Source organism: Neovison vison, chromosome 4 (genome assembly GCF_020171115.1).
Source record: "Neovison vison isolate M4711 chromosome 4, ASM_NN_V1, whole genome shotgun sequence".
In the NCBI taxonomy this organism is placed as follows: Eukaryota; Metazoa; Chordata; class Mammalia; order Carnivora; family Mustelidae; genus Neogale; species Neogale vison.
In genome coordinates, this window is record NC_058094.1 from 65,499,133 (window position 1) to 65,522,142 (window position 23,010).

Below are 23,010 nucleotides of genomic sequence, written 5' to 3' on the forward strand. Positions count from 1 at the left end.
AAACAATAGAACAAATCAATGAAACTAGGAGCTGGTTCTTTGAAAGAATTAATAAAATTGATAAACCCCTGGTGAGACTTATCAAAAAGAAAAGAGAAAAGACCCAAATAAATAAAATCATGAATGAAAGAGAAGAGATCACAACCAACACCAAAGAAATACAGACATTTATAAGAACATACTATGAGCAACTCTACGCCAACAAATTTGACAATCTGGAAGAAATGGATGCATTCCTAGAGACATATAAACTACCACAACTGAACCAGGAAGGAATAGAAAACCTGAACAGACCCATAACCAGTAAGGAGATTGAAACAGTCAGCAAAAATCTCCAAACAAATAAAAGCCCAGGGCCAGATGGCTTCCCAGGGGAATTCTACCAAACATTTAAAGAAGAACTAATACTTACTCTCCTGAAACTGTTCCAAAAATAGAAATGGAAGGAAAACTTCCAGCTCATTTTATGAGGCCAGCATCATCTTGATCCCAAAACCAGACAAGGATCCCATCAAAAAAGAGAATTACAGACCAATATGCTTAATGAACATAGATGCGAAAATTCTCACCAAATTGCTAGCCAATAGGATTCAACAGTATATTAAAAGGATTATTCACCACGACCAAGTGGGATTTACTCCAGGGCTGCAAGGTTGGTTCACATCTACAAATCAATCAATGTGATACAATACCTTAATAAAAGAAAGAACAAGAACCGTATGATACTCTCAATAGATACTGAAAAAGCATTTGACAAAGTACAGCATCCCTTCCTGATCAAAACTCTTCAAAGTGTAGAGATAGAGGACACATACCTCAATATCATCAAAGCCATCTATGAAAAACCCACTGCAAATATCATTCTCAACGGAGAAAAACTGAAAGCTTTTCTACTAAGGTCAGGAACATGGCAAGGATGTCCATTATCACCACTGCTATTCAACATAGTACTAGAAGTTCTAGCCTCAGCAATCAGACAACAAAAGGAAATTAAAGGCATCCAAATCAGCAAAGAAGAAGTCAAACTATCACTCTTTGCAGATGATATGATACTATATGTGGAAAACCCAAAAGACTCCACCCAAAACTGCTAGAACTTGTACAGGAATTCAGTAAAGTGTCAGTATATAAAATCAATGCACAGAAATCAGTTGCATTTCTCTACACCAACAACAAGACAGAAGAAAGAGAAATTAAGGAGTCAATCCCATTTACAATTGCACCCCAAACTATAAGATAACTAGGAATAAACCTAACCAAAGAGGCTAAGAATCTATACTTAGAAAACTATAAAGTACTCATGAAAGAAATTGAGGAAGACACAAAGAAATGGAAAAATGTTCCATGCTCCTGGATAGGAAGAACAAATATTGTGATAATGTCTATGCTACCTAAAGCAATCTACACATTTAGTGCAATCCCTATCAAAATACCACCCATTTATTTCAAATAAATGGAACAAATAATCCTAAAATTTATACGGAACCAGAAAAGACCTCGAATAGCCAAAGGAATATTGAAAAAGAAAGCCAGAGTTGGTGGCATCACAATTCCGGACTTCAAGCTCTATTACAAGGCTGTCATCATCAAGACAGCATGGTACTGGCACAAAAACAGACACATAGACCAATGGAACAGAATAGAGAGCCCAGAAATGACCCTCATTTCTATGGCCACCTAATCTTCAACAAAGCAAGAAAGGATGTCCTATGGAAAAAAGACAGCCTCTTCAATAAATGGTGTTGGGAAAATTGGACAGCCACATGCAGAAAAATGAAATTGTACCATTTCCTTACACCACAGATGAAAATAGACTCAAAATGGATGAGGGACCTCAATGTGAGAAAGGAATCCATCAAAATCCTTGAGAAGAACACAGGCAGCAACCTCTTCAACCTCAGCCACAGCAACGTCTTCCTAGGAACATCGCCAAAGGCAAGGGAATCAAGGGCAAAAATGAACTATTGGGATTGCATCAAGCTCAAAAGCTTTTGCACAGCAAAGGGAACAGTCAACAAAACCAAAAGACAACTGACAGAATGGGAGAAGATATTTGCAAACGACATATCAGATAAAGGGCTAGTGTCCAAAATCTATAATGAACTTAGCAAACTCAACACCCAAATAACAAATAATCCAATCAAGAAATGGGAAGAAAACATGAAAAGACGTTTCTGCAAAGAAGACAGCCAGATGGCCAACAGACACATGAAAAAGTGCTCCACATCACTCAGCATCAGGGAAATACAAATCAAAACAACAATGAGATATCACCTCACACCAGTCAGAATGGCTAAAATTAACAAGTCAGGAAATGACAGATGCTGGCGAGAATGCAGAGAAAGGTGAACCCTCCTACACTGTTGGTGGGAATGCAAGCTGGTGCAACCACTCTGGAAAACACCATGGAGGGTCCCCAAAAAGTTGAAAATAAAACTACCCTATTACCCAGCAACTGCACTACTGGGTATTTACCCTAAAGATACAAATGTAGTGATCCCAAGGGGCATGTGCACCCGAATGTTTATAGCAACAATGTCTACAATAGCCAAAGTATGGAAAGAACCTAGATGTCCATCAACAGATGAATGGATAAAGATGAAGTGGTATATATATATACAATGGAATACTATGCAGCCATCAAAAGAAATGAAATCTTTCCCTTTGCAACAACACAGATGGAACTAGAGGGTATCATGCTTAGTGAAATAAGTCAACTGGAAAAAGACAAATATCATATGATCTCCCTGATATGAGGAAGTGGAGATGCAATTGTGGGGGTTGGGGGGTAGGAGAAGAATAAATGAAACAAGATGGGATTGGGAGGGAGACAAACCATAAGTGACTCTTAATCTCACAAAACAAACTGAGGGTTGCTGGTGGGAGAGGGGTCGGATGAGGGGGGTGGGGTTATGGACATTGGGGAGGGTATGTGTTATGGTGAGTGCTGTGAAGTGTGTAAGCCTGGGGATTCACAGACCTGTACCCCTGGGGATAAAAATACATTATATGTTTTTAAAAAAGGAGAAGAATCCATGAAAAAAAAATAAAAATTTTTTTAAAAAGCTGAAAAAAATAATATCAAAGGTTAAAAAAAAAAAAAGCTACAAGAAGGTATCACCTCACACCTGTCAGAATGCCTAAAATCAACAACACAAGAAACAGGTGTTGGCAAGGATGTGGAGAAAAAGGAACATTCTTGCACTGTCAGTGGGAATGCAAACTGGTACAGTCGCTCTAGAAAACAGTAAGGAGGTGCCTCAAAAAGTTAATAGAACTATTCTATGATCCAGCGATTGCATTATTGGGTATTTAAACAAAAAATACAAAAATGCAATTCAAAGTGATACATGGACCTGTATGGTTTAACAGCATTATTTACAATAGCCCAGATATGGAAGCAGCCCAAGTGTCCACTGATTGATGAATGGATAAAGATGTGGTATATTTATATATATACACACACAATGGAATTTTCTCAGCAATAAGAATGAAATCTTGCCATTTGTAGTTACATGGACAGAGCTAGGGAGTCTAATGTAAGTGAAATAAGACAAAGACAAATACCATATGATTTCACTCATGTGGAATTTAAGAAGGATGAGCAAAGGGAAGAAAAAGAAATTAAGAAACAGATTTAATTTTAAAGAACTGATGGTTACCTGCAGGGAGGTGAGTGGAGGAATAGTTGAAACAGGTGATGAGGATTAAGGAGTGAACTTGTCATATGAGCACTTCATGATCTACGGAATTGTTGAATTACTATATTGTACACTTGAAACTAAAATAACACTAAGTTAACTGGGATTAAAATAAAAACTTAAAAACCATTGCCGAATGTTAAGTAATAAAATACCAGGAAAGGAAAAATCAGGGAAAGAAATGGAGGAAAAATGGCTCAAATCTACTCAAATATAATGAAAAACATAAACTTACAAACCAAGAGACTCCATTCCAAAGTAGGATAAAACAAAGGAAACAACCTGAACATATGGAATTGAAATTTTTAAAAATCAATGATAAAATCTTGACACCAACAAGAGAAAAATGACTCATCACATTCAGGGGAATAAGGACAGAAGTAATGGCTAGATTCTCATTAGAAACAATGAAGATCACAGATATTAGAATGGTATATTAAAATATATATAAAAAGCATAAAAATTGGAAAGGAAGTAAACCTTCTTTCCTGACCTACAATTGTTCAAATTAAAATCCTAAAGACTATACATAAAACTGACTAGAATAAGTGAATTTCGAAAGGTTTTAAGGGTTGGCTGAGTAATGACTACTAAGGGTACCCAGGTTCTAGAATCTGGAACCTGTGAATTTTACTGTAAGGAAGAAGAGACTTTGCAAGTGTGATTAAATTAAAGATCTCAAAATAGCAAGATTATCCTGAGATATCTGGTGGGTCCTAAGTCACAAATGTTCTTAATAAGAAGAAAGCCTAAATATATTTGACAATAGGAGAGAAGGTGATATAATAAAGACAGGTTTTGAAGATGAAGGAAAGGGCCATAAGTTCAGGAAGACAAGTGGCTACCAAAAGCTGAAAAAGGCAAAGAATGGGCTCCTCTTCTTCAGAGCCTCCAAAAGAAGCCAACCTTGTCAACACCTTGAACTTATCCCAGTGAAACTGGTTTCTGATCTCCAGGACTGTCAAAGAATAGATTTGTGTTATGTTAAACCACTAAGCTTATGGCGATTTGTTACAGGGGAGTAGGAAAGTGACACAAAGATCAATACAAAATTTTATTTCTATACACCAATAGTGAAAATTCCAAAAGTGAAACAATTCCATTCATAATAACATCAAAGATTGATTCAGGAATAAATATAACAAAATATGGATAGGCAAAATTTGCAAGACTAGAATATCACAAAGAGAAATTAAACAGGACCTAAAAAAAAAAAAAAAGGAAATATACACTGGGTTCATGGAAACTTATTAACTCTCCCCAAATTGAAATGTAGCTTTCAATCAATGCAATTTCAAACAAAATCCTAGTGTGTTTTTATGAGAAATTGGTAAGAATATCTAGAATACCAAACATTTTTAAAAAACTTTTTTATTAACATATAATGTATTTTTGCTCCAGGGGTACACGTCTGTGAATCATCAGGCTTATGCACTTCATAGCACTCACCATAGCACATACCCTCCCCAAAGTCCATAACCCAACCACCCTCTTCATATCCCCCTCCCCACAGCAACCCTCAGTTTGTTTTGAGATTAAGAGTCTCTTATGGTTTGTCTCCCTCCTGATCCCACCTTGTTTCATTTTTTCCTTCCTCACCCCCAAGTCCCCCACTTTGCCTCTCAAATTCCTCATATTAAGGAGATCATATAATTATCTTTCTCTGATTGACTTATTTCACTCAGCATAATACCGTCTAGTTCCATTCATGTTGCAAATGGCAAGATTTCTTTTGATGACTGCATAATATTCCATTGTATATATATACCACCTCTTCTTTATCCATTTATTAACAGTTGATGGACATCTAGGTTGTCTCTATAGTTTGGCTATTGTGGACATTGCTGTTATAAACATTCAGGTTCACATGCCCCTTGGATCACTACATTTGTATCTTTAGGGTAAATACTCAGTAGTGTGATTGCTGGGTCAACTTTTTGAAGAACCTCTATGTGGTTTTCCAGAGTGGCTACACCAGCTTGCATTCCCACCAAAGGTTTAAGAGGGTTCCCCTTTCTTTGCATCCTCACCAGCATCTGTCATTTCCTGACTTGTTAATTTTAGTCATTCTGACTGGTGTGAGGTGGTATCTCATTGTGGTTTTGATTGGTATTTCCCTGATACCAAGTAATGTGGAGCACTTTCCCATGTGTCTCTTGGCCATTTGAATGTCTTCTTTGCAGAAATGTCTGTTCATTTCCTCTACCTATTTCTTGATTGGATTATTTGTTCTTTGGGCATTGGGTTTGGTAAGTTCTTTACAGATTTTTGATACTAGCCCTTTATCTGATATGTCTGCAAATATCTTCTCCCATTCTGTCAGTTGTCTTTTGGTTTTGTTGACTTTTCCCTTTGTTGTGTGAAAGCTTTTGATCTTGATGAAGTCCCAATAGTTCAGTTTTTAAAAATTTTTTTCCAATTTATTTATTTTCAGAAAAACATTATTCATTATTTTTTTTCCAATTTATTTATTTTCAGAAAAACAGTATTCATTATTTTTTCACCACACCCAGTGCTCCATGCAAGCCGTGCCCTCTCTAATACCCACCACCTGGTACCCCAACCTCCCACCCCCACCTCGCCACTTCAAACCCCTCAGACTGTTTTTCAGAGTCCATAGTTTTTGTTCTTGCTTCCCTTGCTTTTGGCAATGTTTCTAGGAAGAAGTTGCTTTGGCTGAGGTCAAAGAGGTTGCTGCCTGTGCTCTCCTCAATACCAAACATTTTTTTAAGGAGAACAGCAAAGTTAGAGGACTTATATACTACCTGATTTCAAAACAATATAAAAATAATCAAATAGTATAGTATTGGCCTAAGAATAGAAATACAGATCAATGAAAGAGAATGGAGAATTTGGAAAGATGTTTAAATGGTTAATTGATTTTTTAACAAAGGGGTGAAGTAAACCAATAGTGAAAAGAAAATCTTTTCAATGAATAGTGCTAGGATACTTGGCCATCTACATGCAAAAAATGAAACTTGATTCTTATACCATGCACAAAAGTTAACTCAAAACAGATCATAAATCTAAATGAGAACTTATTTAAAAACTAAACATTCTAGAAGAAAACCTAGGGAAAAAAATCCATGACTTTGGGTTAAGCAAGATTTCTGAGATGTGACACCCAAAGCATCTTCTTTTCTGGCTTATGTTTATTGTGTCATAGAAGAAAAAAATTAGTAAGTCAGCTTTTATTAGAAGTACTTTGGTCTTTGAGGTATACCAGCAAGGAAATGAAAAGCTAAAGACTGAGAAAATATTTGCAGAAATATCTAATGAAATATTTGTTTCCAAAAAATATAAAAAGTGCTTAAAGTATACAGTAAGAAAATTTTTTTATGTTATGTTAGTAACCATATAACTTAATTTTAAATTGGGCAAAATATTTGAACACACCTTACACAAAAGATACATAGTTTTCTTTATGAATAAACACTACACAAGAAGGTATATAGGTTGAACAGATACTCCACAGAAGATATACAAATAGTCCACAAGACACAAAGAAGCTCAACATCACTGATTAAGGAAATTAAATTAAGCCCACATTGAGACACCATTCCATGCCCACTGGAATAATTCAGGTTAGAAAGGTAGACAATACCAAGTGTTGTCGAGGATGTGGAGGAACCGAAACACTATGTACTGTAGGTGGGAATGCAGAATGGTAGGCCACTTTATAATATTAAACATATACTTACTTGGCTCAACAATTCTACTTCTAGGTATCTACCCAAGACAAAACATATGGCCACAGAAATATTTGTATGATTATGTGTAGCAGCATTGTCCATAGTAACCCCAAATAGATACCACCCGAACATAAATAAGATGAGGTAGGTTATACAATGGAATACTTTTCAGCAATAAAAGGGATGAACTGGGGGGACAAGATGGCGGGGTACTAGGAAGAGGCGTCTTTTCAGCTGGTACCCCAAAGTGAGCTGATTACCTACCAAAGAACTCTGATCACCCATGAAATCAGCCTGAGATCAGAATTATACACGTCTGGATCTCTACAGGGGCAGAAGACGCCAGTGAGCAGGTAAAGCGGAATGGGAACAGCGGACTGATATCGGAAGATAAACAAAAGGGGGAGGGAGCCACCAGAGGCGACCTGTGCAAAAGTAATACCCCGATACGAGCGAGAGTGCCCTGCGTCTGGGGACCAGCATTAACTCGGAGACTGGTTGAAAGCACTCCAAAAGAACAAAGGATCGCGGGGGCAAACTGTGGGAATCGGGGCGGCTAGGGACAGGGGCTTGAGTCCCCGGTCCCAGACGGCCTCCCCGGCGCGGAGGCAGAGAGAGTGCGGCGGAGAAACCGGCTCCTGGTCCCTAAGCCGCCAGCGTGCCCCAGAGCGCGGGGTTCCGGCTCCTGTGAGGGGATGGGAGCCGGTCTGCAGAACGCGCGCTAGCCCTGCCACAAAGCTTGAGATGCGCGTGCACGTCGCTCCAGCTCTCCTGGGTTTCTAAGGCCCTGGGGCGCTTCTTGACCCGGGCCATTGTTTCAAAGTCTAAGCCTCGCGCCCGCGAAACTCTTCCCTGGACAGAGGCGCGCAAAAGCCCAGCCTGCGGCTTCCGGACCAGCGCCCCGTTCTCAGTGCCCCAGACGCGCGCCCGACCCACAGCCGCCTCTGAAAAGAGGTGCGCGCAAGCCGGGCACTCCCAGCCCTGGCCAGCGGCAAAATCTCAGTGTGCGATCGCTGCTTGGAACCTCTCTGGCGGTCAGGAGCTCCCAGACAGCCGCCACTGCCTTGGCTTTGGGGACGAGCAAAAGATCCTGCACCCCCAGGGTCTGCAACTTGGAACCTGCACTGCCAGCATCCAAGGGAGAATTTATTCAGCTTCTGCACCCAGACTGAGGCTTCTGAGACGGAGATCAGGAAGTGTTCCAGGGTGCACCTTGACTGCACCAGAGTTGATACATCCAGCTACATCTGTTCAGTCTTCTCCCACCAAAATGACTAGGAGGAGGAATGCCCAACAGAAGAAAAATACAGAGGATGGACCTTCCGCAACAGAGCTAACGGCTATCAACATAGACAATATGTCGGAAAGAGAATTCAGGCTAACAATTATCCAGGCAATAGCTAGGTTGGAGAAAGCCATGGATGACCAAACAGAATTGATTAGAGCCGAACTGAAAGCGACCAGACAGGATGTTCACAATGTTAGGACGGAGCTTAAAGCTACCAGGGAAGAGGTCCACAATGCTCTCAATGAGTTCCAATCCAATCTAAACTCTCTCAAAGCTAGGGTAACTGAGACAGAAGATAGAATTAGTGATCTGGAAGACAAACAGATAGAGAGAAAGGATCAGGAGGAAGCCTGGAACAAACAGCTTAGATCCCACGAAAGCAGAATTAGGGAAATAAGTAATGCCATGAAGCGTTCCAACGTCAGAATTATTGGAATCCCTGAAGGGGAGGAGAAAGAAAGAAGTCTAGAAGATGTCGTGGAACAAGTCCTTCATGAAAACTTTCCGAATCTCGCGAATGAAACCAGCGTTCATGTACTAGAGGCTGAACGGTCTCCACCCAAGATTATACACTCCAAAAAAACATCACGACACCTGATAGTCAAATTGAGAAATTATAATTGTAGGTATAATCTCTTGAAAGCTGCCAGGGAAAAGAGGCTCCTTACTTACAGAGGGAAGCCCATCAGAATAACGTCAGACCTGTCCACAGAGACCTGGCAAGCCAGAAGAGGCTGGCAAGATATATTCAGGGCACTAAATGAGAAGAACATGCAGCCAAGAATACTTTATCCAGCAAGACTGACATTCAAAATGGATGGAGAGATAAAGAGTTTCCAAGACCGGCAAGACTTAAAAGACTATGCAACCACCAAGCCGATACTGCAGGAAATATTAAGGGGGGTTCTATAAAAGAGGAAAAATCCCAAGAATAGCATTGAACAGAAATATAGAGACAGTCTACAGAAAGAAAGACTTCAAAGGTAACGCGATGTCAATAAAAACGTATCTATCAATAATCACTCTCAATGTGAATGGCCTCAATGCACCCATAAAACGGCACAGGGTTGCAGATTGGATAAAACGACAGGACCCATCCATATGCTGTCTACAAGAGACCCATTTTGAACCTAAAGATACACGCAGACTGAAAGTGAAGGGGTGGAGAAGCATCTTTCATGCCAATGGGACTCAAAAGAAGGCTGGGGTAGCGATTCTCATATCAGATAAATTAGACTTCAAACTAAAGACTGTAGTCAGAGATACAGAAGGACACTACATAATCCTTAAAGGGACTATCCACCAAGATGATCTAACAATTGTAAATATCTATGCTCCCAATATGGGAGCAGCCAATTACTTAAGAAAACTGTTAATCAAGATAAAGAGTCATATTGATATGAATACACTAATCGTAGGTGATCTTAACACGCCTCTTTCAGAATTAGACAGATCATCGAAGCAGAAAATCAATAAAGAAACAAGAGCATTGAACGACACATTGGACCAGATGGACCTCATAGATATATACAGAACATTACACCCTAAAACAGCAGAATACTCATTCTTCTCAAGTGCACACGGAACCTTCTCCAGAATAGACCACATACTGGGTCACAAATCAGGACTCAACCGATACCAAAAGACTGAGATTATTCCCTGCATATTCTCAGATCACAATGCTTTGAAACTGGAGCTCAATCACAAGGAAAAGTTCCGAAGGAACTCAAACACCTGGAAGCTAAAGACCACCTTGCTTAAGAATGCTTGGATCAACCAGGAGATCAAAGAAGAACTGAAACAATTCATGGAAACCAATGAGAATGAAGACACTTCGGTCCAAAACCTATGGGATACAGCAAAGGCGGTCCTAAGGGGAAAATATATAGCCATCCAAGCCTTGCTCAAAAAAATTGAAAAATCCAGAACACACCAGCTGTCTCTACACCTTAAAGAACAGGAGGATCAACAACAAATCAAACCAACTCCACACATAAGAAGGGAAATCATCAAGATTAGAGCTGAGATCAATGAGGGAGAAACCAGAGATACAGTAGAACGTATCAATGAAACTAGAAGCTGGTTTTTTGAAAGAATCAATAAGATCGATAAGCCACTGGCTACACTAATCCAAAAGAAAAGAGAGAAATCCCAAATTCATAAAATTATGAATGAAAGGGGAGAGATCACAACTAACACCAAGGAAGTAGAAACAATCATCAGAAGTTACTACGAACAGTTATATGCCAATAAGCTTAGCAACCTTGATGAAATGGATGCATTCCTGGAAAAATATAAACTACCAAAATTGAACCAGGAAGAAATCGACAACCTGAATAGACCGATATCTAATAACGAGATTGAAGCAGTGATCAAAAATCTCCCAAAAAACAAGAGCCCAGGACCTGACGGATTCCCTGGGGAATTCTACCAAACCTTCCAAGAAGAAATAACACCTATTCTCCTGAAGCTGTTTCAAAAAATTGAAGCAGAAGGAAAACTTCCAGACTCTTTCTATGAAGCCAGCATTACCCTGATCCCCAAACCAGGCAAGGACCCTACCAAAAAGGAGAATTTCAGACCAATATCACTGATGAATATGGATGCTAAGATTCTCAACAAGATCCTAGCCAACAGGATCCAACAACACATTAAAAAGATTATCCACCATGATCAGGTGGGATTCATCCCTGGGCTACAAGGATGGTTCAACATTCGTAAATCAATCAATGTGATACAACAAATTAATAGGAGAAGAGAGAAGAACCACATGGTCCTCTCAATTGATGCAGAAAAAGCATTTGACAAAATCCAACATCCGTTCCTGATTAAAACGCTTCAAAGTATAGGGATAGAGGGAACATTCCTGAACCTCATCAAATCTATCTATGAAAGACCCACAGCAAATATCATCCTCAATGGGAAAAAGCTTGCAGCCTTCCCGTTGAGATCAGGAACAAGACAAGGATGCCCACTTTCACCACTCTTGTTCAACATAGTATTAGAAGTCCTAGCAACAGCAATCAGACAACAGAGAGAAATAAAAGGTATCCAAATTGGTAATGAAGAAGTCAAACTCTCTCTCTTCGAAGATGACATGATTCTTTATATGGAAAACCCAAAAGACTCCACCCCCAAACTACTAGAACTCATACAGCAATTCAGCAGCGTGGCAGGATACAAAGTCAATGTGCAGAAATCAGTGGCTTTCTTATACACTAACAATGAAAATACAGAAAGGGAAATTAGAGAATCGATTCCATTTACTATAGCACCAAGAACCATAAGATACCTGGGAATAAACCTAACTAAAGAGGTAAAGGATCTATACTTGAGGAACTATAGAACACTCATGAAAGAAATTGAAGAAGACACAAAAAGATGGAAGACCATTCCATGCTCTTGGATCGGAAGAATAAACATCGTTAAAATGTCTATACTGCCTAGAGCAATCTATACTTTTAATGCCATTCCGATCAAAATTCCACCGGCATTCTTCAAAGAGCTGGAGCAAATAATCCAAAAATTTGTATGGAATCAGAAGAGACCCCGAATCGCTAAGGAAACGTTGAAAAACAAAAATAAAGCTGGCGGCATCACCTTACCTGATTTCAAGCTTTATTACAAAGCTGTGATCACCAAGACAGCATGGTACTGGCATAAAAACAGACACATAGACCAGTGGAACAGAGTAGAGAGCCCTGATATGGACCCTCAACTCTATGGTCAATTAATCTTCGACAAAACAGGAAAAAACATACAGTGGAAAAAAGACAGTCTCTTCAATAAATGGTGCTGGGAAAACTGGACAGCTATATGTAGAAGAATGAAACTCGACCATTCTCTTACACCGTACACAAAGATCAACTCAAAATGGATAAAAGACCTCAACGTGAGACAGGAATCTATCAGAATCTTAGAGGAGAACATAGGCAGTAATCTCTTCGATATCAGCCACAGCAACTTCTTTCAAGATACGTCTCCAAAGGCAAAGGAAACAAAAGCGAAAATAGACTTCTGGGACTTCATCAAAATCAAAAGCTTCTGCACAGCAAAGGAAACAGTGAAAAAAACAAAGAGGCAACCCACGGAATGGGAGAAGATATTTGCAAATGACAGTACAGACAAAAGGTTGATATCCAGGATCTATAATGAACTCCTCAAACTCAACCCACACGAAACAGACAAACACATCAAAAAATGGGCAGAAGATATGAACAGACACTTCTCCAATCAAGAAATACAAATGGCTATCAGACACATGAAAAAATGCTCATCATCATTAGCCCTCAGGGAGATTCAAATTAAAACCACATTGAGATATCACCTTACACCAGTTAGAATGGCCAAAATTAACAAAACAGGAAACAACATGTGTTGGAGAGGATGTGGAGAAAGGGGAACCCTCTTACACTGTTGGTGGGAATGCAAGTTGGTGCAGCCTCTTTGGAGAACAGTGTGGAGATTCCTCAAGAAATTAAAAATAGAGCTTCCCTACGACCCTGCAATTGCACTCCTGGGTATTTACCCCAAAGATACAGATGTCGTGAAAAGAAGGGCCATCTGTACCCCAATGTTTATAGCAGCAATGGCCACAGTCGCCAAACTATGGAAAGAACCAAGATGCCCTTCAACGGATGAATGGATAAGGAAGATGTGGTCCATATACACTATGGAGTATTATGCCTCCATCAGAAAGGACGAATATCCAACTTTTGTAGCAACATGGACTGGACTGGAAGAGATTATGCTGAGTGAAATCAGTCAAGCAGAGAGAGTCAATTATCATATGGTTTCACTCATTTGTGGAGCATAACCAATAGCATGGAGGACAAGGGGCGTTAGAGAGTAGTAGGGAATTTGGGTAAATTGGAAGGGGAGGTGAACCATGAGAGACTATGGACTCTGAAAAACAGTCTGAGGGGTTTGAAGTGGCGGGGGGGTGGGAGGTTGGGGTACCAGGTGGTGGGTATTATAGAGGGCACAGCTTGCATGGAGCACTGGGTGTGGTGAAAAAATAATGAATACTGTTTTTCTGAAAATAAATAAATTGGGAAAAAAAAATAAAAGGGATGAACTACTGATACAAGGTACAAACAAAATGCATGCACCACAAAATAACATGCTAAGTGAAAAACGGTAAAATGAAAGACTACATACTTTTTCATTCATGTGATATTTTTTTTAAAGTTTTTATTTATTTATTTGACAGAGAGAGATGACAAATAGGCAGAGAGGCAGGTAGAGAGAGAAGGAGGAGGAAGCAGGCTCCCTGCTGAGCAGAGAGCCCGATGCGGGACTTGATCCCAGGACCCCCGAGATCATGACCTGAGCCGAAGGCAGCGGCTTAACCCACTGAGCCACCCAGGCGCCCTCATTCATGTGACATTCTGGAAAAAGTGAAACTGTTGGAATGGAAAGCAGTCAAATGGTTTCTGGGACCAAGGAAGGGTAGGCATTAGGGATTGAAAAAGGCCCTTTACTTTAGGGGGTGATGCAAAAGTTCTAAAACTAGGTTGTGGTGGTAGTTTCCCAACTAAAGATGCTTACCAAATTCAGTGACATTTATACTTAAATTGATTTTAGAGCATGTAAATGACACCTCACTAAAGCTGTTAAACCCATACAGCTCTGTGAGGTAGACATCACTCCCATTGTGCAACTGAGGGAAGAGTCTCAGAGACTGGGCAACTCACTTAACGCTAAACAGCTTGTCATTATCAAACCCAAGTCCACATTGGTAATCATTGCTCTACTCTGCTTGTTGGAGTGGAGGAGACATGGGGGACCTTGTGATGCTGGAGGAAGTTTCCAGAATCAGCAGATCCCACCCAAGCTGAAACCCATGTGGGCTGCTCCCCTCTACAGAAATGGTCTGCCACCAGGAAGTGAGGGGTGTCCTGGGTTAGAGGCACGACGTTTAGAGATCCTGCTGCTCTCAGGAAATGTGCTACAGAAAAACAGCATAGAGAAGAGAGTTAAAACTCTGGTTTTGGCACTTAACAGTCCTTAAGACCTTAAGTAGGCCATGCAACTTCTTACAGCTTCGGTTTCTTTTCTTTTTTTTTTTTTTTTAGATTTATTATTATTTTTTTTAAATAATTTTTTTATTTTTTATAAACATTTTTTCCCCCAGGGGTACAGGTCTGTGAATCGCCAGGTTTACACACTTCACAGCACTCACCAAAGCACATACCCTCCCCAATGTCCATAACCCCACCCCCGTCTCCCAACTCCCCTCCCCCCAGCAACCCTCAGTTTGTTTTGTGAGATTAAGATTCACTTATGGTTTTTCTCCCTCCCAAGACACATGAAAAAGTGCTCCATATCACTCGGCATCAGGGAAATACAAATCAAAACAACAATGAGATATCACCTCACACCAGTCAGAATGGCTAAAATCAACAAGTCAGGAAATGACAGATGCTGGCGAGGATGCGGAGAAAGGGGAACCCTCCTACACTGTTGGTGGGAATGCAAGCTGGTGCAACCACTCTGGAAAACAGCATGGAGGTTCCTCAAAGTGTTGAAAATCGAACTGCCCTATGACCCAGCAATTGCACTACTGGGTATTTACCCTAAAAATACAAACGTAGTGATCCCAAGGGGCATGTGCACCCAAATGTTTATAGCAGCAATGTCCACAATAGCCAAACTATGGAAAGAACCTAAATGTCCATCAACAGATGAATGGATCAAGAAGATGTGGTATATATACACAATGGAATACTATGCAGCCATCAAAAGAAACGAAATCTTGCCATTTGCGACAACATGGATGGAACTAGAGCATATCATGCTTAGCGAAATAAGTCAAGCAGAGAAAGACAACTATCATATGATCTCCCTGATATGAGGAAGTGGTGATGCAACATGGGGGCTTAAGTGGGTAGGAGAAGAATAAATGAAACAGCTTCGGTTTCTTAATCCATGAAAAGGATTTAGAGACATACCACCTCCTTTACGGAGTTGTGTTGGATGTTGAAGGGGCAGTAAGTGAAATAAAGGACCTGATTTTTAGTAGAGCCTCAGTAAAAGTAAATTCTTTTTTAAAAAGTAAAATGCTTTTAAATTCCTTTCCTTTTTAGTTCCTAAGAGAAAAACATCCAGTCCCACCATTTAATAAGGATTTAGACATTTTTTTTAAAACTGTTTCTCACTGAGAAAAATAGGAATTTTTCGTCAGAAGTCCTTCTAGGCATCAGACTTAGCGGACTCTCAAATTTTATCTAGGATCTCACAGTCATGAAGAAAAAAAGTGCATGAAACTCCTTTTACTCTGTAATTATTTTCTTCCCTTGCTTTACTTCTATGAAGTTTGACATATAAGGTGATCAGTGCCTCCACATGCTCCCATTAAAAAAATCAAGAGAAATTATGTAGATGTGTTTGTGACTTCTATGTACACAAACTTGCATTATTTGAACTTTTTGGCAGGAAGTAAATGTTTGAAACTATGTGCTGAAATGGAAATCCAAAAGGACTATTTTAGCAATAGGAGATGTCCATTTCATTAGGTCCAGCAAATGATAGCCTGAAGAGGTCACTATTTACAAAATCTTTCAAGTTCTCAAGTTTTGAGGTTAGACTCAAAGAGCTCAAAGCATTTTACTGTTGAGCATTATTTGTCTACATGGTATGGACACCTTTCCTCTTCATCACACATGTCCATAAGGGGGTTCTCATGCCTGACTGTTCATAAAGGCAAGCAGAGATGGTATTAAAATGTGGAGATCCAAGGCCACCACATCAAAAATTATGATTTCATAGGACAGAGGTAGTGCCCAGTAATGAATTTTTTAAAACAAATAATTCCCGGTGATTCTGGATCAAACCAAACTCACATCCTGTCTATTTCTCAAGGACTTCCCCCAGCCTCAGGAAAAATTTTTATGATAATTCTAGATAATAGTTCCTTAGTTTGTTTTGGATGTTAATCCATGTTATAAAATAGGATTTAGGCTTGAATAAACTTGGGAACACACTAATACTCATTATGTTTATGATGATCTAATTGTAGACTTGCTCTTAGCATCCATTATCCCCTATCAATATTTACAATTCTGTACTAATACTGAATAATTCACTATTGTTCTGTGTATAGCCTCTTCTCTCCAATTGGATTTCTAAGATCCTGGAGACATATGTCTATTTCAGACAGAAACTTCATAACTGATACTTAAGAAAGGCAAAGATACTGATATACAGATTTTAGCTGAGTAAGACCACCATGGAATTAGCTGGAAAAGGGAAGCATGATGCTCAGAACTTTTATTATATTCCAGGTTCAGTTTTCTGCCATTTACTGAATATGACTTCTAAAAAGTTTCCAGAGAAAATCCTACATTTGAACAACCAGAAACTCAGAGCAGACCATTCCACATAAGGTTAAGGAAGATAAGCTACTGCATAGTGGACAAAAGAAAGGGGAAGGCCTGGATAAACAGCACAGTACCAAATACCACTTTGCTAGAATAACTTTTCTCACATTTCTATCATTATGGTTTTGGGCATTTAGAGCCACATGAATATGTGAATAATAATGAAGAGTTTAAAGAGAAAAATAGGCTAATATGTAGTTTTAAATTCGTGTACACCTGTGCCTAAAAATTGAAGTGCTATTTATATTCTTAGTGTAGATTGATGAACTTCAGATCAGAGACTCTTCTAAAGCTGTATGTAATATTCTGTCCATTTTGGGGTCATCAGCTTCACAAAAGGATCCACAACCAAAAAGGAATTTATCCCTCTCTGGTCTAAATAATCTATTTTGGGTCATACAATCATGAAGCTTACAAAACTAAGATTGGCTTTATATATTCCCCTGAACAACATTCAGTTTTTTTTTCAAACACTAATATAGAAGCTTTAATAGAGAGGCACTATTTACAGATCTGAAGCTGTGAGGTCTTTGCTGGTCTCTTGGAACCAGATGTTTATATTACTTAAAATGGCCCACTGAATAATCATGGCTACAAGTTGAACAGCACACATTCTTTCAGTTTTATAAATACCAGGAAGTTTATAAACTCAGTGAAAAACTAGGATTTCTGGTAATTGACCTCAAACTATATTTGCTAAGATAATATAAACCATTGTCCTGAACCAATAAAGCCATTTTCTCCAGCAAACATTGGGTAGCATTTCCTTAGACAAAGAAAGTCTTCTGCATACCCCCTCCTTTTTTTTTTAAGGACTGCAAGTAAATGTTATAATTCATACAGTATTTCTTTCAGACCAATGAATACTTAGAGCTGGAATTCGAATGTTTAAAGCAATGGGGTATGATCAACAGATTTAAGAGTAAATAGAGCAATTTTGCCTTATGATTTTCATAACACAGATCACCCGTGTATTTATCTTTCCTTCCAGTAACTTTGTTTGAGGTTTGCTGTTAAGTACATTTTTACTGCTATAAAACATCAACTAAACATAGTGACAAGATTATTTCAATGAAATTATCTTTTATATATTGTTATCTGGGGAAAAATATCCCAGAATTAGGTGAATTTTGATAGCTTGCATATTGTACTGACATTCAAACAAAATTATGACTGCCCCTTTCCTCAAGCATGGATTTATGGTGATTGGTTTTCTTATGGTGATTTATTTCTGTATACTGCAACTAACCTTCATGCCAACAACACAAAAACACAAGCCAATGGGTGGAAGTATACATTTATTCTATGACAATAGAATATTTTACTCCTATTAGTGCTGATAAATTATTTCTTCACTTAGGCACAAAATGTATGCCAGAGTAATCTTAAAGGAAACAATATAGCAGAAAGGAGCATGGACTTCTAAGTGAGAGTCTTTCGTTTATTTCTTGTGTATTTATTATGGACCCATTTTGTGCTGGGGACTGAGAATACAACAGGAAACAGTTACAGTCTCTGCTGCCTAGAATGTTACAGCTTCCACTCCTGGGGTGCTTTGGAGTACTTTTTATCAAGCTATTTGCCAAGCCTCAGTTGCCTTATCTGTAAAGCTGGGGATATCATTCATCTCTGGGTGTTGCCATGAATACTTATGAAAAGGTATCTGGTTCATTATCTAACAAAGTAGCACTTAGATCTGGATTGTTATTAAATAGCTACTTTGTGGTTTTGAAGTGATAGACAAGCCATGTGGCAGATCAGAGAACACATTTCAAATTCTTGAAAGAGTACAACAGCCCTATGTGGTTTCAAAGTATTCTATAGTCTAATGAGGATATTTTATCTTGCTAAACAGTCTAACCCCAGATGTCCAGCACAGTAACAAATGCAAGAGTGCTGAAGTGTTACTTTGAACACAGACCAAAACTACAACTTGGGAATGTGTGAAACTGTGGCTGGAATCAAACTCAGGGGTGGCAAGCAAAAGAAGACTCAGTTATGAAGTTTGTTCTGGGAATAACTAACTCCCTGTTAAGAGTGAGATGTTTCTATCTCCGCATGAGGATCACCGCTGACGCTGAACTCTAACTGAAGACTTGATTTGGTGGCTCCCAGTCTTCTTTGGCACTTAAATATCTCCTTCTACCTCCCTTGTCAATGAACTGCAGCTTTGGAAAGATCACATCTGCAGTACTGAAAAAGTGCAGACACACAGAAGACACGGCGTAAGTCTCTGTTATTAGTACTGTGTCTGCTTCTGAGTTTAATTTCTCCATGATTAAATAAAGATATATATATATAATGAACCTCTACCATGAGGACACAGAACATTACCACATCAACTTAATAACATTTTAGCTAAAAATCCAAGAAACTCAAGGGGCTAGTGATCCTGTGCAGCTTTATCCTTGTAAGTAAGTGAAGGCTTCCCAGAACACTGAAGTAGCTGAAGAACGTTCAGAATCCTAGCGTGGATCTTTATAGATCCAGGAAACCCAAGCTCAGAACTACTGGGTTTGTCTTCAACCCTTCTGAGAACATTTTATGTAGGCTTGTATAAAGTACAGATTAAGGAGATGTAAAAATTTGATCACTATTAATGTCTTAATGTTTAAAAAAAATGAATACTTCCTGTAGTGGGTACTTTTTGGAGCCTGGGCCACAGAGAACCCCAGCTCTGTACCTTGTCTATAGGGCTTGGCACCAGGTTTTTGGTTTGAGTTACCTAAAAAAATTGTGTCCCTGGCCTTTATTAGTTGAAACATGGATAGCCACTTCTTTCTCTTCAGAATTCAGGTACTGTGATACTGAGAGACTGTAGGTCTGGTGAGACCAGGGCTTTTGAGAAAGGTCCATGATTTCATCTTCAAGTCCCCAGAGCCCAGTCTGAGTCCTCACAATAAATTCCCCTTTTTAGTCTAAAGTATCTCAAATTGGTTTCTGTTACTTACAAATAATAGACACTTAAATACACAATAGCTGAAATGTTAATTGGTTAGAAAATCCAGATTATGATAGCTTGGAAAATATCAGATTGATCAGGGTTTCTATGGAGAATTTGAAAGAAGCTTGTCACAGCTCTCATTTCCAGGGCTCCAGAATGTAGGATCAGGGGCTCTGTTTGGGCTGGTGATCAGACTCTGATAAATCCAGTGTGTGGAACTGGGCACCACCTCTCTTAAGTATCTATTTCTATCAGCTCTTTGACACAAGCCAGAGAAGGCTTCCAGTTTGGGGTGGAGTGGTATCTGAACCCTGTCCCCAATAGGAGTATGTATGTATGCATGCACACACGCGCGCGCACACACACACACACACACACCATAGTTGTCTGAAAGATGGGGGTATGGCATTTCTTACATAAGCCATTTCTCAGCGAGGGTTGTCAGAGACTGTGGAGAGAGCTCAAGAGAAAGGGAGAGGACATTGGAGTCAGGCAGTGCCGAGTCCTGAATATTAGATGGGAAGGGGTGGTTGAGGAATAAGACAGTCTGGTGGTACTCCACTCAACAGCCCTGTAGCATGGTTATCCCAAGGAGAGGCAACAGTGGACAGAGTCACAGAGCTGTGTGGTACTTGCACTCCAAGCTGACTTGTACTGGGAAGGATTCCAAATCTCAATCTCATCTGAGTCTCTTTGGGCTGATGAGTCTACAGCAACCGACTCTGATACCCAGACTTGGGCTAGCACCTGGAGGGGGTGTAAGTGGGTGATAATCCTAGCTCCGCCCTTCTGAAGATGGCTCAGCCACAGGAAACCACAACATCCCAGGGCAGAAACAGGGATGCAGTAGGAACCAAGCTCCCCCACCCAGGCTTTGGAGCAGCTTGTAGAGACAAACAGCACGGTTTAACAACTGGGCTGCAGTTTCATGTCCTACAGCATCTGGCAGCCTCAGAAGAGTGATCAGTTTGATTTAAGAGACATACATTTCTACCTACAGCTGACTGCCAGTCCTGTCACTACGGTAGCAGGGAGAATTTTGTCAGAGACTAAAATCAGCATGTAAATCAACACAGCTTTCCATGTCGCAAAGCACAGAGAAACGCAGAGAATAGATCATCTGATGTGCCAGTGTAGCACAGTATCTTAAATACAAGCAGCAAGATAAAGATCTGTTAAGATCTGTTTTGGGAAGGTCAAGACGGCGGAGAAGTAGCAGGCTGAGACTACCTCAGCTAGCAGGAGATCAGCTAGAGAGCTTATCTAAAGATTGCAAACACCTGCAAATCCATCGGCAGATCAAAGAGAAGAAGAACAGCAATTCTAGAAACAGAAAAACAACCACTTTCTGAAAGGTAGGACTGGCGGAGAAGTGAATCCAAAGCGACGGGAAGATAGATCCCGGGGGGGAGGGGCCGGCTCCCGGCAAGCGGCGGAGCAGCGGAGCACAAAATCAGGACTTTTAAAAGTCTGCTCCGCTGAGGGACATCACTCCGGAGGCTAAACCGGGGTGAAGCCCACACGGGGTCGGCGTGACCTCAGGTCCCGTGGGGTCACAGAAGGATCGGGGGTGTCTGAGTGTCGCAGAGCTTGCGGATATTGGAACGGGAAAGCGGGCTGCAGAGACAGAGCCGACAGTAAGCTCGCAGCTCGGAGTTGCCTTGAACCGGCCGCAGGCTCGGTGAGCTCGGAGCGCGGCGGGAGGTTAGGCAGACGCGAGTTACTAGGAGCTGTTCGCTGAGGGCGCACAGGGGAGCGGGGCCCCGGGGTCTCGGCTCCTCCGGGCCGGAGACCAGGAGGCCGCCATTTGTGTTCCCGTCCTCCGGAACTCTACGGAAAGCGCTCAGGGAACAAAAGCTCCTGAAAGCAAAGCCGAGCAGATCACTCAGCCCGGCCCCTGGTAAGGGCGGTGTAATTCCGCCTGGGGCAAAGACACTTGAGAATCACTACAACAGGCCCCTCCCCCAGAAGATCAACAAGAAATCCAGGCAAGACCAAGTTCACCTACCAAGGAGTGCAGTTTCAATACCAAGGAGAGAGCAGCAGAACTCCAGAGGAGGAGAAAACAAACCACGGAACTCATGGCTTTCTGCCTGTGATTTTTTAGTCTTGAAGTTAATTTAATTTTTTTCTTTTTCATTTTTTTTTCACTTCTTCTGCTAAAAATTTTTATAACTTTTACCCTTTTCTTTTTTAACGTTTTTTAACTAGATTATCTAATATATATATATTTTTTTCTTTTTCATACTTTTCTTCATTCATTTTCTTTTTTTTAAATTCTTTTTTTTTCTTTTTTTTCTTTCTTTCTTTTTGAACCTCTTTTTATCCCCAAATCAGAAGAGATCCTAATCTCTTCAATCTTTTTTTTTCTTAATTCTTTTTTAAATTCTTGATTGAATTTTTAATTCAATCTCTTTTTTTTAATTCTTTTTTAATTTTTTTTCTTTCTTTCTTTCTTTTTGAACCTCTTTTTATCCCCAAATCAGAAGAGATCCCAATCAGAAGAGATTGGGAGATCCCAATCAAGGGAGATCCCAATCAGAGGAGATCCCTCACCCATCGTGAGGGAGGAGAAATCCCCCCTCACGATTTGGGATCTCTTCTGATTTGGTTAAAGCATATTTTCCTGGGATTGTTGCCACCCTTTTAGTATTTTACTTGCTCCTTCATATACTCTTAGCTGGACAAAATGACAAGGCGGAAAAATTCACAACAAAAAAAAGAACAAGAGGCAGTACCAAAGGCTAGGGACCTAATCAATACAGACATTGGTAATATGTCAGATCTAGAGTTCAAAATGACAGTTCTCAAGGTTATAGCCGGGCTTGAAAAAGGCATGGAAGATATTAGAGAAACCCTCTCCAGAGATATAAAAGCCCTTTCTGGAGAAATAAAAGAACTAAAATCCAACCAAGTTGAAATCAAAGAAGCTATTAATGGAGTTCAATCAAAAATGGAGGCTCTCACTGCTAGGATAAATGAGGCAGAAGAAAGAATTAGCGAT